Raw genomic sequence first — 15,000 nt, forward strand, 5'->3', positions numbered from 1 at the left:
TAGTGGTAGTAGTAGTGGTGGTGATAGAAGCTGTAGTAATTGCTTTTTTGTAGTTCTTTTGCTGTTGTTTTTGTGTGCAGATTTAGTAAGGGTGATGATGGTTTGTGTTGGTAGTAGTAGTAGTAGTAGTAGTAGTAGTAGTAGTAGTAGAAGTAGTAGTAGTAGTAGTAGAAACAGTAGCAGTAGTAGTCTTAGTTGTAGGAAGAGGAGTAGGAGTAGGAGTATAACAATAACAGTAACAATAATAGTAATAATAATAATGATACTACTACTACTACTACTACTACTACTACTACTACTACTACTATAATAATAATAATAATAATAATAATAATAATAATAATAATAATAATAACGGTGGTAATCATCCAGGTGTAGAGTTAATTAAAGGTGACCTGTCTCATTATTATTATTTGACTACCTGAGCCTTGCATGGACTCACTGATCAATACTTGGCTACTTCCTCTACTCTTTCCTCCCTTCTTTCATTCTCTCTCATTCCCTCCTCTGTTCCTTGATTATTCCTCCTTTCTTTATTTTTTACCTTCCCTTTTTTCTTCTCTCCCATTTTTTCTTCCTTTCCAGCACCAGATTTTTCCTCTTTTCATTTCCTCCTTTCTTTCTTTCTTTCTTTCCTGTTATTTTTTTCATTCATTTCCTCCTTTCTTTTTTCTTTCCTGTTATTTTTGGGCTTCGTTTTATTTCTTTCATTAATTTCCTCCTTTCTTTCTTTCCTGTTATTTTTGGGGTTTCGTTTTATTTCTTTCATTCATTTCCTCCTTTCTTCTTTCTTTCCTGTTATTTTTGGGGTTTTGTTTTATTTATTTCATTTATTTCCTCCTTTCTTCTTTCTTTCCTGTTATTTCTGCGGTGGTTTCGTTTTATTTATTTCATTTATTTCCTCTTTTCCTCTTTCTTTCCTGTCATTTTTTGGGTTTTATTTTGTTTTTTTCACTTATTTCTTCCTCTCCGTGTCTCCTTTATTCCTTTTCCTCTTCGTATCATCTCTCTTCTCTTCTCTCCCTTTTCTCCCGTTCAATTATTCTCATCTTTCATTTTTCCTTTCCTTTTTTTCCTATTATTCTTTGTATGTTGTTTTGATGCCATTTCTCTGCTTTCTCTCTTTTCGTTCTTTTCTTCTCAAAATCTTTCTACTCAACCATCTTTTATTATTTACATTTTTCCCTTTTCATTTTCCATCTATCTTTTTCATCTCTCTTTTGTCCTCCACCCTCTCTTTCTCCCTCACGTTACCTCATTTATCTACCTTCTGTCTCCCTCCCTTTCTATCTCCCCCTTCCTTTTGTCCTCCTCCATCTCTGTTGTATCCCTCCTTTATTTCCTTCTTTCTTATTTTTTTCTCGGTTTGGAGACTCATATTTTCCTCGTCTCTTTTCCCTTCTTTTTATTTAACTTTATATACATTTACAGATTATTCTCTCCTTCATTCTCTCCTTTCCATCCTTTACTATTCATGTTTCTCCATTTGTTTCCCTTTTTTTCTCATTTCTATTCTTTCATACACTTATTTTTCTTATCTTCCGTCCCTCTCCCCTTAGTTCCCATCTTCTCCCCTTCACCTTCTCTTCCTTCCCCCTTCTACTCCATCTTCCCCCCTTGACTCCTTTCCCTTCCTGTACCTAATTCCTCTTCTTTCCTGTTGTCCATCCCTGCTTCCACATCCACTTTCCTCTCATCATCCGCTTCCTCCACCCTCTATCCTCCCTCCACCCCTCCTCCACTTGCCCCTCTACCTCTCCCTCCACTCCGCCGCTCATAATGAAAAGTAAACAACCTTTTTTTTCGTTCTCTCTCACTCTCTCTCCCGCAAGCAATGGCCTCCACTCCTCTGTAAAGGCTCTGCGCATTGATGTAAAAGGTTATTCGCCGTTATCTTTTATTTATCCTTCTTCGTCTACTGACTGAAAAAGAAGAGGAAGAAAGAGTGAAGTCAGACAGTACTGATGAAATTGCCTTTTTTTTATTTTATTTTTTTTACTTATATAAGGTTTTCACGTGTTTCCCGGCTCGTTGTGCATAATTTTTACTTTAATTCACTTTTATCTTCTATTTATTATTTTTCGTCTACTTACTAAAAAAGAAGAGGAAGAAAGAGTGAAGTCAGACAATACCGGTGAAGTTGCCATTTTTGTTTTACTTAGATAAGGTTTTCACGCGTTTTCCGGCTCGTTGTGCATAATTTTTTCATTGATTTACTTTTATCTTCTATTTATTCTTCGTGTAGTTATTTAAGAGAAAGAAAAAGTGAAGTCAGACAGTACCGGTGAAGTTGCCATTTTATTTTTACTTATATAAGGTTTTCACGCGTTTTCCGGCTCGATGTGCATAATTTTTACATTGATTTACTTTTATCTTCTATTTATTCTTCGTGTAGTTATTTAAGAGAAAGAAAGAGTGAAGTCAGACAGTACCGGTGAAGTTGCCATTTTATTTTTACTTATATAAGGTTTTCACGCGTTTTCCGGCTCGATGTGCATAATTTTTACATTGATTTACTTTTATCTTCTATTTATTCTTCGTGTAGTTATTTAAGAGGAAGAAAGAGTGAAGTCAGACAGTACCGGTGAAGTTGCCATTTTTGTTTTACTTATATAAGGTTTTCACGTTTCCCGGCTCGTTGTGCATAATTTTTACATTGATTTACTTTTATCTTCTATTTATTCTTCGTGTAGTTATTTAAGAGAAAGAAAAAGTGAAGCCAGACAGTACCAGTGAAGTTGTTTTCTTATTTATTTTAGGTTTTCATATGTTTTCCTGCTCGTTTATTATACTCCAGGTTTATTCGCTCATATATTTCCATCCATCATTCGCGTCGTTACTGAAGAGAAGAGAATGAAAGAGTGAAGCCAGGCAGTACCGATGTTGCTGTCTTCTTGTTTATTTTAGGTTTTCATAAGTTTTCCTTCTCGTTTATTATACTCTAGGTTTATTCGCTCATATGTTTCCATCCATCATTCGCGTCGTTACTGAAGAGAAGAGAATGATAGAGTGAAGCCAGGCAGTACCGATGTAGTTGTTTTCTTATTTATTTTAGGTTTTCATAAGTTTTCCTGCTCGTTTATTATACTCTAGGTTTATTCGCTCATATGTTTCCATTCATCATTCGCGTCGTTACTGAAGAGAAGAGAATGACAGAGTGAAGCCAGGTAGTACCGATGTTGCTGTCTTCATATTTATTTTAGGTTCTCAATAGTTTTCCTTCTCGTTTATTATACTTTCCAGGTTCATTCGCTCATATGTTTCCATTTATCATTCGCGTCGTTACTGAAGAGAAGAGAATGAAAGAGTGAAGCCAGGTAGTACCGATGTTGCTGTCTTCATATTTATTTTAGGTTCTCATAAGTTTTCCTTCTCGTTTATTATACTTTCCAGGTTCATTCGCTCATATGTTTCCATTTATCATTTGCGGCGTTACTGAAGAGAATGATAGAGTGAAGCCAGGCAGTACCGACGTAGTTATCTGTTTACTTCAATAAGGTTGTCACAAGTTTTCCAGTTCGTTGTACACACTCTAAAGATTATTATTATTTTTTTTACAGCTAAAGAAACAGCTGAAGGGCAACAAAAAAAATGTGTAAAAAAAAAAGCCCGCTAATCGTTGTTCCTACAAGACAAAAGTTATGAGTTATTACGTGCTAGGTATTCATTCTCATTATAAATACACATAATATTGAGGTTTAAATACTTTTTTTTTTCATTTGCTTTGTGTTCATTTACATCTTTTTGGAATAGATAACATTACTTCTTACTAATTCAGGTATTAAAAAGACACCTAAGTTTTTTTTTTATTGTTTAGAGACGAGAATTAAAGGATTATAGACACCTCGTTTGTTTTTAATTTAGAGGAAATTAAATCTGTTTGAAAAAAAATTCATCCTTTTAGTATTTAGTATTCTCTTCTCCATCCCTGCTTTATCAATTTTCCTCTGTTACTTTCCTCTTCCTTCTCTTTTTCTTATCCTTTCTAACCCTTTTTTTCACTTTCCATTCTTTTCTTCATTTTCCCATCCCTGCTTTCTTAATTTTTCTCTTTCTTTCCTCATTCTTTTCTATTTTTCTTATCCGTCCAAACCCTTCTTTTTTTCACCTTCCATTCTTTTCTTCATTTTCCCATCCCTGCTTTTTTAATTTTCCTCTTTCTTTCCTCATTCTTCTCTTTTTCTTATCCTTTCTAACCCTTCTTTTTTTCACTTTCCATTCTTTTCTTAATTTTCCCATCCCTGCTTTCTTAATTTTCCTCTTTCTTTCCTCATTTTTTTCTATTTTTCTTATCCATCCAAACCCTTCTTTTTTTCACCTTCCATTCTTTTCTTCATTTTCCCATCCTTGCTTTTTTAATTTTCCTCTTTCTTTCCTCATTCTTCCCTTTTTCTTATCCTTTCTAACCCTTCTTTTTTTCACCCTCCATTCTTTTCTTCATTTTCCCATCCTTGCTTTCTTAATTTTAATATGACTTTCCTCATTCTTTTTTATTTTTCTTATCCGTCCAAACCCTTCTTTTTTCACCTTCCATTCTTTTCTTTATTTTCCCATCCCTGCTTTCTTAATTTTAATCTTACTTTCCGCTTTCTTCTCTTTTCTCCAAATACTAAAAAGTGAAACGAAGCAAAGGTTAAAGAACTCGATGCTTATGTTACGCTGGCCACCTGTTTATATGTCGATTAACACTCGTTTAAATAGGTGTCACTCGTTCTTATTAAATTAAACATTACAAAACCCTTCCCTTTGTAGAATTCAGAGAAAATTAGTGAAGCAAAGAATTGTTGATTTAGTGTTGATTGCGGACTTTTTTTTTATCAGTATTGTTTTCTTCTTTTTTTTACCTTGAGCTGTTTCCTTTACTGTAAAAAAAAGTGTAGTTATTCATTAGATTTTTCACATGTAATCCCGTTCACACAATTTAAATAAAGAGCATTACTGCTATTTTTTTTAACAATGAGAGGGACAGGTAAAGGACGAAGAGAACAAAAAGAGCAACAGAATCACTCCAAGTACATAATTCTATTTATCCCGGGAAGAGAAGTGACGCAGCGTCGACATAATAGTTTTGTTTAGCTTATATTCTCTATTTTTTCTCTTCCATCCCTGTTTTATCATTTTTTTTCTCTGACTTTCCTTGTCCTCTCTTTCTCATCCTATCTTACCCTTTTCTCATCTTACATTCTTTCTCTTCTATCCCTGTTTTATCAATTTTCCTCTCTTACTTCCCTCTTTCCTTTCTCTTTCTCATCCTATCTTTCCCGTTTTTCATATTCCATTCTTTCTCTTCCACCCCTGGTTTATTAATTTTCCTCTCTTTCCTCTTTACTCTCTCTTTCTCATCCTATCTTTCCCGTTTTTCATATTCCATTCTTTCTCTTAAATCCCTGGTTTATTAATTTTCCTCTCTTTCCTCTTTTCTCTCTTTTTCTCATCCTATCTTTCCCCTTTTACATCTTCCATTCTTTCTCTTCCATCCCTGCTTTACTAATTTTTCCTCTCAAACTTTTCTCTTTCCATTCTCTTTCTCATCCTATCTTTCCAATTTTTCAACTTCTATCCTCTTTTATTCCCATTATTCTTTGTATATATTGTTTTTTTACCTCCAGTTCTCTGCTTTCTCTTTCTTCTTTTGTTTCTTCTCATATGCCAAATCGCTCTTCTCTAATCTTCCATTCTCTACTATTTTCCTTTATTATTTCAACCCCTTTCTTTCTTTTCTCCACTTTCCGTTTCTTCTTTGTGTATTTGCGCCCCGTCAAGTGTATCATATCTGTAGCATTTATGAGCATTCAGGAGTAGAGAGCAAGGCGTCACGAGGGGTTGATTTAATAGCAGCAGTGTTGTCATATGTTTCCCTCGCTACGGGTGACAATTTTAAACTTTTTACTCATGTGTCCAATAATTTTCAGGAGCGGGCGGCTGTAACTCACGAGGAAAGGATGGAACCAAGAGGAGGAGGAGAGAGATATACTGAAGTGTTAAAGGAGAGAAGAGGTAGAGAAAAGGAGAAGTAGTGAATAAGCAGTAAAGAGAAGGAAATAGAAGTAAAGTAGTAACGAAGAAATGGAGAATGAGAGAAATGATAAACGAGGAACCAAGAGGAGTAGGCGAGAGATATACTGAAGTGTTAAAGGAGAGAAGAGGTAGAGAAAAGGAGAAGTAGTGAAGAATCAGTAAAGAGAAGGAAATAGAAGTAAAGTAGTCACGAAGAAATGGAGAATGAGAGAAATGATAAACGAGGAACCAAGAGGCGTAGGCGAGAGATATACTGAAGTGTTAAAGGAGAGAAGAGGTAGAGAAAAGGAGAAGTAGTGAAGAATCAGTAAAGAGAAGGAAATAGAAGTAAAGTAGTCACGAAGAAATGGAGAATGAGAGAAATGATAAACGAGGAACCAAGGGAGGAGGAAAATTATGTAGGCAAGTAGTAAAAAAAGTGAAGAAATGGGGAAGTGAAGAAGTGGTACACAGGAGGAAAGTGAAAACGTACAGCAGTAAATAGAAGAAATAGAGAAGAAGAGAAACCATAAAAAAGTGCCGAGAGCAGGAAAATGGATAAGTAGTTAGAAGCATTAAGAGGAGGAAAGAGGAAAAAGTAAAGCATTAAAGAAGAGAAAAAGTAGAAAAGTAAAGTAGGTAAGAAGCGATAAAGTGGACGAAAAAGTAAAGTAGTAAAGAAGAGAGGAAATAGAAAAGTAAAGTAGTTAGAAGCATTAAGAGGAGGAAAGAGGAAAAAGTAAAGCATTAAAGAAGAGAAAAAGTAGAAAAGTAAAGTAGGTAAGAAGCATTAAAGTGGACGAAAGAGAAAAGTAAAGTAGTAAAGAAGAGAGGAAGTAGAAAAGTAAAGTAGTTAGAAGCAGTAAGAGGAGGAAAGAGGAAAAAGTAAAGCATTAAAGAAGAAAAAAGTAGAAAAGTAAAGTAGTTAAGAATCAGTAAAGTGGAGGAAAGAGAAGTAGTAAAGTTCTTAAGTAGTAAAGTGGACGTAAAGAAGACAACAATCAAACACCTGCTTCTCCGGTTAATAATCTGCCAAGAAAGGAAGAAAAAATATTAAGAAGAAAAAATATTAAGAAGAAAAAAACATCAGAGGACAAGGAAAGGAAATGAAGGTATGTAATTATCCTCGGTTTAATGTTGTTTTCTTTTCTTTTCTTCATCTTTTTCTTCGTCGTGCTACTTAAGCATAAGAAACTGTTTTACCTCTTTCTTGTTTTCCTTTTCCTCTTTTTTTTGTGTGACATAAGTATAAGAAATTGTTTTACTCTTTACTGTCTTCTTTTTTTTCCTTCTCTTTTTCTTCGTCATGTAACAAAAGCATAAGAAACTGTTTTACTCTTTCTTGTTTTCCTTTTCTTTCTTCTTTTTTTTCGTGCGAGATAAGTATAAGAAATTGTTGTACTCTTTACTGTTTTCCTTTTCTTCTTTCTCATTTTCTTCATCATGTTACATAGGCATAAGAAACTGTTTTACTCTTTCTTGTCTTCCTTTTCTTTCTTCTTTTATTCGTGTGACATAAGTATAAGAAATTGTTTTACTCTTTACTGTCTTCCTTTTCTTCTTTCTCTTTTTCTTCATTGTGTAACATAAGCTTAAGAAACAGCTTTACTCTTTCTTGTCTTCCTTTACTTTCTTCTTTTATTCGTGTGACATAAGTATAAGAAATTGTTTTACTCTTTACTGTCTTCCTTTTCTTCTTTCTCTTTTTCTTCATTGTGTAACATAAGCTTAAGAAACAGCTTTACTCTTTCTTGTCTTCCTTTTCTTTCTTCTTTTTTTCGTGTGACATAAATATAAGAAATTGTTGTACTCTTTACTGTCTTCCTTTTCTTCTTTCTCTTTTTTATTCGCCATGTAACATTAGCATAAAAACTGTTTTACCCTTTCTTGTCTTCCTTTTCTTTCTCCTTTTCTTCGACGTATTACATTAGCATAAGAAAACGTAAGCTTGTACAAGGATATTTTTTTTCTTTTCCTCTCTCTGCCATGTTCCAGTTTATTTCCTTTTCTTTCTTTTTTCCTCAGTCTTCAATATCCTACAGAAGAAAGAAAAGATAGCAGAAAAGGAAAGCATATATAAGTTTAATTGCTTTCTCTTTTTCCTCTTTTCCTCGCCCATGTCATAATTTCTTTCCTCTTTCTTCCTCTTTTTCTGCCATCGTGTTCCAGTAACATATATGATTGCTTTCTCTTTTCCTCTTTTCCTCACCCATGTCATAATTTCTTTCCCTTTTCTTCCTCTTTTTCTGCCTTCTTGTTCCAGTAACCTATATAATAAAAAAAATATCAGAAACTTAAGAGAAGGTAGAAACACATAAGGTCATATTATTTATTTATTTATCTCTCCATCCTGCCATAGTTTTCTTTCTTTCTGTTTTTCTTCGTGTTACAAAATCATACAAAGAAAGAAAAAAGAAAAGTCTGAGAAAAGATAGATATAAATAAGGTCACGTACTTTCTTTCTTTATTTCTCTTCCCATCATGTCAATTTTTCTTTTTCTTTCTCTTTTTCTTCGTATTAGAAAACCATATGAGGAAAGAAAAAAATATAGACTAAAAAAAAATATAGCTACAAATAAGGTCACAAATAAGGCCTCTTTATTTATCTTCCCATCATATCACCATTTTTCTTTTCCTTTCTTATTTTCTTCATATTACAAAATCATATGAAAAAAACAAGCAAAAGATAGATAAAAATAAGGTCAAGCACTTCCTTTCTTTATTTTTCTTCCCATCATATCACCATTTTTCTTTTCCTTTCTTCTTTTCTTCGTATTACAAATTCCTACGAAGAAGGAGAGAAAAGAACTAATTAACAAGAAAAAGGTAGACACAAATAGGATTAAATGCCTCTTCTTTTTTCCCCTCTTCGTCATGCCACAACTGCGACGATTAACTATTTTTTTCTATGTCATTTCATCGATTCTCGCGTTTCGCCATTATTATTATTTGCCCCTTCCTCCTCTTCCTCTTCTTCTCCGTGTGGGCAATTTGCTGTAATTTGGCCCATTATTATAATTTTGGTTATTTTTTCCTCTTACCCTCAACGCTTTCTTTATACACATTTTTTATCGAAGGTCATGAAGGAGGATAGAGTTGATAGGGGTGAGAAGTGTGTGTGTGTGTGTGTGTGTGTGTGTGTGTGTGTGTGTGTGTGTGTGTGTAAAGGAAGGAAATTACTGGAGATAAGAGAAAAAAATGAAAGGAATGACACAGAAGAGAAAAGAAATGGGGAAAGAGAGAAACAAGGAATAGATGTGTGTGTGTGTGTGTGTGTGTGTGTGTGTGTGTGTGTGTGTGTGTGTGTGTGTGTGTGTGTGTGTGTGTGTGTGTGTGAATAAATGAACTGATGAGATACAGCAGCAGAAAAGTTACAGAAACATTCAACAAAGGAAGTGAAATACGGCGACAATTGAATGCATGATTGATGAAGGTCAGAGGCGCACTTGAAAATACAGCGACGGATCATATTGAGTGTGTGTGTGTGTGTGTGTGTGTGTGTGTGTGTGTGTGTGTGTGTGTGTGTGTGTGTGTGTGTGTACGTAAACTGATGAGAAACCGATGCAGAATATACAAGAAAAGAAAAATCATTAGAAGAAGGAAAAGAACGGTGAATTATATATCTCTCTCTCTCTCTCTCTCTCTCTCTCTCTCTCTCTCTCTCTCTCTCTCTCTCTCTCTCTCTCTCTCTCTCTCTCTCTCTCTCTCTCTCTCTCTCTCTCTCTCTCTCTCTCTCTCTCTCTCTCTCTCTCTCTCTCTCTCTCTCTCTCTCTCTCTCTCTCTCTCTCTCTCTCTCTCTCATTCCCTTCCCCCCCCCCCCCTCGCTTAATGGAGTCTTGAGCTTTCTGTGTTTGCTTGACTTTCGTTCACATTTCTCTTTAGGGTGACTCGGTTAAGTATTTAAGTTTGCTCGTAAAGAAATGAAATGGCCGATATAAATGTAACAGCCTTGCTATATGACTATCAATTCCTCCATCGATCTGTCTGTCTATCTATCTACCTGTCCTTCTGAATGCCTGTCTATCGGTATGTGACCTTGTGTACCTGTTTGCTGATTCAATTATGATTGTTGTGGAATTTCTATATCTTGCGTGTTTTTTTTTTTTTTTTTGCTTCATCGTTCAATATTAAAATCACTTCAGGTTCTACTACTACTACTACTACTACTGCTACTCCTACTGCTACTACTACTACTACTACTACTACTACTACTACTACTACTACTACAGCTACGGCTCCTTTAATTCAATATACTTTCAAGGACAACAATAAAAACGTAGTAGTAATATCAGTGGTAGTAGTAGTAGTAGTAGTAATAGTAGTAGTAGTAATTGTTGTAGTAGTAGTAGTACCGAAACTGAAGCCCACGTCAACATCGCATTTCCGAACACACCGTCAAGTCTCTTAAGTCAATACCTCACACTTATAGCACAATTTACCTACGTTTTTCAACCTTCCCCCCCCCCCGCCCCCCTTACACTCTCTCTCTCTCTCTCTCTCTCTCTCTCTCTCTCTCTCTCTCTCTCTCTCTCTCTCTCTCTCTCTCTCTCTCTCTCTCTCTCTCTCTCTCTCTCTCTCTCTCTCTCTCTCTCTCTCTCTCTCTCTCTCTGTCGCCTCGTCCCAACCCTCCCCTCGGCTCTGGCTTCGACGTGCGACTTGCGCGATACACCCTCCCTGATTGATGGTGATTAGACAGCCTTCGAACACGTCACTTTTATTTACAGGAGGCGGAGGAGGAGGAGGAGGAGGGAGGTGGCGGGAGAGGAGATGGAAAGGCAGAGGAAGAGAATAAAATGTGGGAGGAATAAAAGGAGGAGGAGGAGGAGGAGGAGGAGGAGGAGGATGAGGAGGAGGAGGAGGAGGGGGAAATGACAAGGAAGAAGACAAGACGATGAAGACAAATATCAGAGATTCATCGATGTTTTCTTTTTTTTTCTTTCCTTCCTTTTGTCTACCGTCATCTGCTTTTCTATTTTTTTTTCTTTTCTTTTACTTTTTTTCTGTGTCCTTCATTATCCGCTCTCCTGTCTCTTGTTCTTTTCTTTTCCCAACTTTTCTTCATTCATTCTTTTTCCTTCGATATTTGCTTTTCCTCGTCTTTATCTTTTTTTTCGTTTCTCCTTTTTTTCTTCTTCTTGTGGTTATTATTTTTTTGCTATGCGTTATCGGCTTCTCTGCATATTTCCTTTTCTTTTTTATTTTAGCATTTTCTATTTTCTGTTTTTTTTCTCTTTGTCATTATTCTCAACCTCATCACTAAATGTTTTTGTTTTGCTCTGTGTTTTCTTTTTATTTTATTTCCTCTAAAACTAAATAACAAAAAGAACAAACTCATATAATGTGAAAAAGAAAAAAAACCGCTAAAGGTAAATAAGTAGAAATGAATATATGAATAAATGAAAGTGAAATCATGCGCTAAAACACACACACACACACACACACACACACACACACACACACACACACACAGAGTCATACATAGTCAAAAGTATGCATATATATCATAGGAGGTAAAAGGGTTGTATAAATTAAACAAAAAGTCAATATATAACTACCATCAAAACACACACACACACACACACACACACACACACACACACACACACACACACACACACACACACACACACACACACACACACGCAAAACATGGAGTGGTGTATATGTTTTTTCCCTTTCTTTCTCTCGACTTAATCGGCTTTGCATTCGAGTATTAGTCCATGAAAGTGAAAGGAAAGAAAGTGAGAGCGAGAGAGAAAAAACTAGAGAGAGAAGCAGTGAGAGAGAGTAAAGATACCTCACTCTCTCACACTCTCAATCTCCATTACACACTTGCTTAATATCCTTCCGTCAGCATCACATATTAAACTCTGTCTACTCTCTCTTTCTCTCTCTCACTCCTCATCTCTTCCCCCCCCCGCCCCCCCCCCCTTAAAAAAGAAATATATGATAAGTGTTTCACGAGAGGCGAGTAAAAGAGGAATGTGCGTGTGTTTTTATTTCTTTTTTTGAGGGAAATGAAGATAAACATGAATGTGACTTTTTACTTTGATTCCTCTCTAGCTTCAGGCACGCTGGCAGGGAGAGAGAGAGAGAGAGAGAGAGAGAGAGAGAGAGATACCGACACTTACACATACATACAGAGACAGGCAAAGACAGACACAAAGTAAAAAAAGAAAAAAAAACAGATTAATATTATACCATAAAAAAAAACATGTACCACACCTGTATATTAATTAACAGCCTACGCAGATAACACAACACCTCTTTGCATTATTAAACAACAATATAACACCAAAATTCATAAACATAACCTAATACTACCGTAACGCGAAGATAAAAAACGGTAAACATTAAAAAAAAAAAACATATACATGAGCGAGAGAGGCAGCCAATAGGACAGCAGGAAAGCGATGTGTATAGTCACGTGACATCCCAACCACCAATCATATCGCGTAACACAAACAAACCTTAGGCAGTGCGGTGAGTGACGTGGTAAGGGAAGGGTGTGTCGCTGTGAGGGCTGGAGGGGTGGAGGGGAAAGGTTAAGAGAGAGAGAGAGAGAGAGAGAGAGTGTGTAAGGGATAGGAATGGAAACGAGAGAGCAGGAAGCAGATCATTGTCACCTTATGTTTCTTGTTCAAATGTAATCAAATATAAGTGTGTGTATGTTTGTGTGTGTGTGTGTGTGTGTGTGTGTGTGTGTGTGTGTGTGTGTGTGTGCTATTTTGAAGTCAGTATTACTCTAAGCCAGACTTTTATATTTGTATTTATATATTTACATTTTTCTCTTTATTGAATCCGCTGAATAATTAATAAAGGTATAACCAAACTCTTATCGCCCATGTCCGCTTCACACACACACACACACACACACACACACACACACACACACACACACACACACACACACACACACACACACACACACACACACACACACACACACACACACACACACACATGGTTGTTTCCTGATATTTCGTTTTCTTCCTTTTTTCCGTTGCGAAATACAAAATGCAAGCGCCTTTTTATTTTTTGACAAAGAGGCCCAGAGTTCATAGTGAGAGAGAGAGGATCAGTTTTCCTCAAAGTCTGGAAATCGTCTTAACGAAGGAAAATGAATTTGCAGATGAATTGTTCATCAGCCTGGCTTTTGGAGGGTTGCTCTCTCTCTCTCTCTCTCTCTCTCTCTCTCTCTCTCTCTCTCTCTCTCTCTCTCTCTCTCTCTCTCTCTCTCTCTCTCTCTCATATGCCAATTCATTCTCTTTAATTTTCGCTGTATTTGTGTGTGTGTGTGTGTGTGTGTGTGTGTGTGTGTGTGTGTGTGTGTGTGTGTGTGTGTGTGTGTGTGTGTGTGTGTGTGTGTGTGTGTGTGTGTGTGTGTGTGTGTGTGTGTGTGTGTGTGTGTGTGTGTGTGTGTGTGTGTGTGTGTGTGTGTGTGTGTGTGTGTGTGTGTGTGTTTTCGCTTCTCTCTCTCTCTCTCTCTCTCTCTCTCTCTCTCTCTCTCTCTCTCTCTCTCTCTCTCTCTCTCTCTCTCTCTCTCTCTCTCTCTCTCTCTCTCTCTCTCTCTCTCTCTCTCTCTCTCTCTCTCTCGTGGAAAGGTTGAGGCTTTAAGAGATTAAGGCTTATTGCTAAGTACGAGGTGAGAGAGAAGAAAAGGGGACGAGACACAAACTTTAATTTATATACATTAACATTCTACTTGACCTTTTTCCAACTTTCTCTCCTTTTCCCTCTCTTTCCTCCTCGCCCTTCCTCCCTACTTTTGTCCCTTCTTTCCTTCCTTATTCCTTCTCTGCCTCCTTCCTTTCACCCTCTCATCCTCTCTCCTTTAGTCTCTCATATTTCCTTCCTCTCTCTTTCCTCTCTTCCTCTTTTCCTCCCATATTCCATTCTTTTCCTCCTTCTTCCTTTTATTCTCCCTTTCCCATTATTGCCTTCTTCTCTCCTCCAGTTTTCCCTCAGTTTTCCTTCCCTTTTCTTTTTTCCCGTTTCCTTCATTCCCCTCTTCCCTCTTCTATTCCCTTCTTCCCTTTCTTCCTCTCTCTGTCCTTTCTTCCTTTGTTTTCTCCCTCCTTCCTCACTGCCTTCCTCAATCTCTCCCTCCCATCCTCCTCCCTCCCTCCCTCCTCCGTCTCCTGACCCTTCACCTTCCGTTTCTATCATCAAGCGAAGATACCGACACCTTCAGAGAGAGAGAGAGAGAGAGAGAGAGAGAGAGAGAGAGAGAGAGAGAGAGAGAGAACAGAGACATGGAAGTAATCGGAGAGTGATATTTTGCAGGTTGTTAAATATTGAGAAAAAGTAATAAAATAAACAGGACGAAATAGTGAAAAAAAAAACATTGAAAGAGTTAACGCATCAATCAGTGAGTGTATTTGTCAATCGGGGAGTGATTCTTAAACGCCAGGAACTCCGTAAATAATTCTCGTCGAGGCCTTAAACGAAGAGGTGCATAATTGAGTCAAGTGGCAGCATCCGGCAACCATCCGCATCAGGGTAAACACTTCTATTTTTCGTCCTTTTCCTGGATATTCCTCTCCCTTGCCTCAGTATTTCCTGCTTCTGTATGCCTATGTATATGTTATGAGTCTCTCTCTCTCTCTCTCTCTCTCTCTCTCTCTCTCGTTCTCGGTAACGCAATATAATCTGGGGTGTTTTCCTTTAAACTTTCCCTTTGTCCTTGTCTGCGTGTCTGTCTACCTTTCTTTCTTTCTGTCTGTCTCTCTGTTTGTCTGTCTGTCTCTCTCTCTCTCTCTCTCTCTCTCTCTCTCTCTCTCTCTCTCTCTCTCTCTCTCTCTCTCTCTCTCTCTCTCTCTCTCTCTCTCTCTCTCTCTCTCTCTCTCTCTCTCTCTCCCCTGGGATTTAAATGGCTGTTGGGGTAATGGATTGTATTGGTATTAATTATTATTATTATTATTATTATTATTATTATTATTATTATTATTATTATTATTATTATTATTATTATTATTATTATTATTATTATTATTATTATTA

General features: G+C 36.6%; 1 long non-coding RNA gene across 2 annotated transcripts in view; it reads left to right on the forward strand.

Moving 5' to 3' along the window:
- The window catches only part of LOC126985438 (uncharacterized), a 142,091-nt gene that overhangs the window by 62,150 nt on the left and 64,941 nt on the right, over nt 1-15,000 (forward strand). Inside the window, exons 3-4 of one of the 2 annotated variants that reach the window (XR_007738716.1) lie at nt 5,913-6,777; nt 6,923-7,109. This is a non-coding gene — a long non-coding RNA (uncharacterized LOC126985438). The remainder of the gene's footprint in view (nt 1-5,912; nt 6,778-6,922; nt 7,110-15,000) is intronic. The other variant, XR_007738717.1, reaches the window with a different exon arrangement.

Source organism: Eriocheir sinensis, chromosome 59 (genome assembly GCF_024679095.1).
Source record: "Eriocheir sinensis breed Jianghai 21 chromosome 59, ASM2467909v1, whole genome shotgun sequence".
NCBI lineage: Eukaryota > Metazoa > Arthropoda > Malacostraca > Decapoda > Varunidae > Eriocheir > Eriocheir sinensis.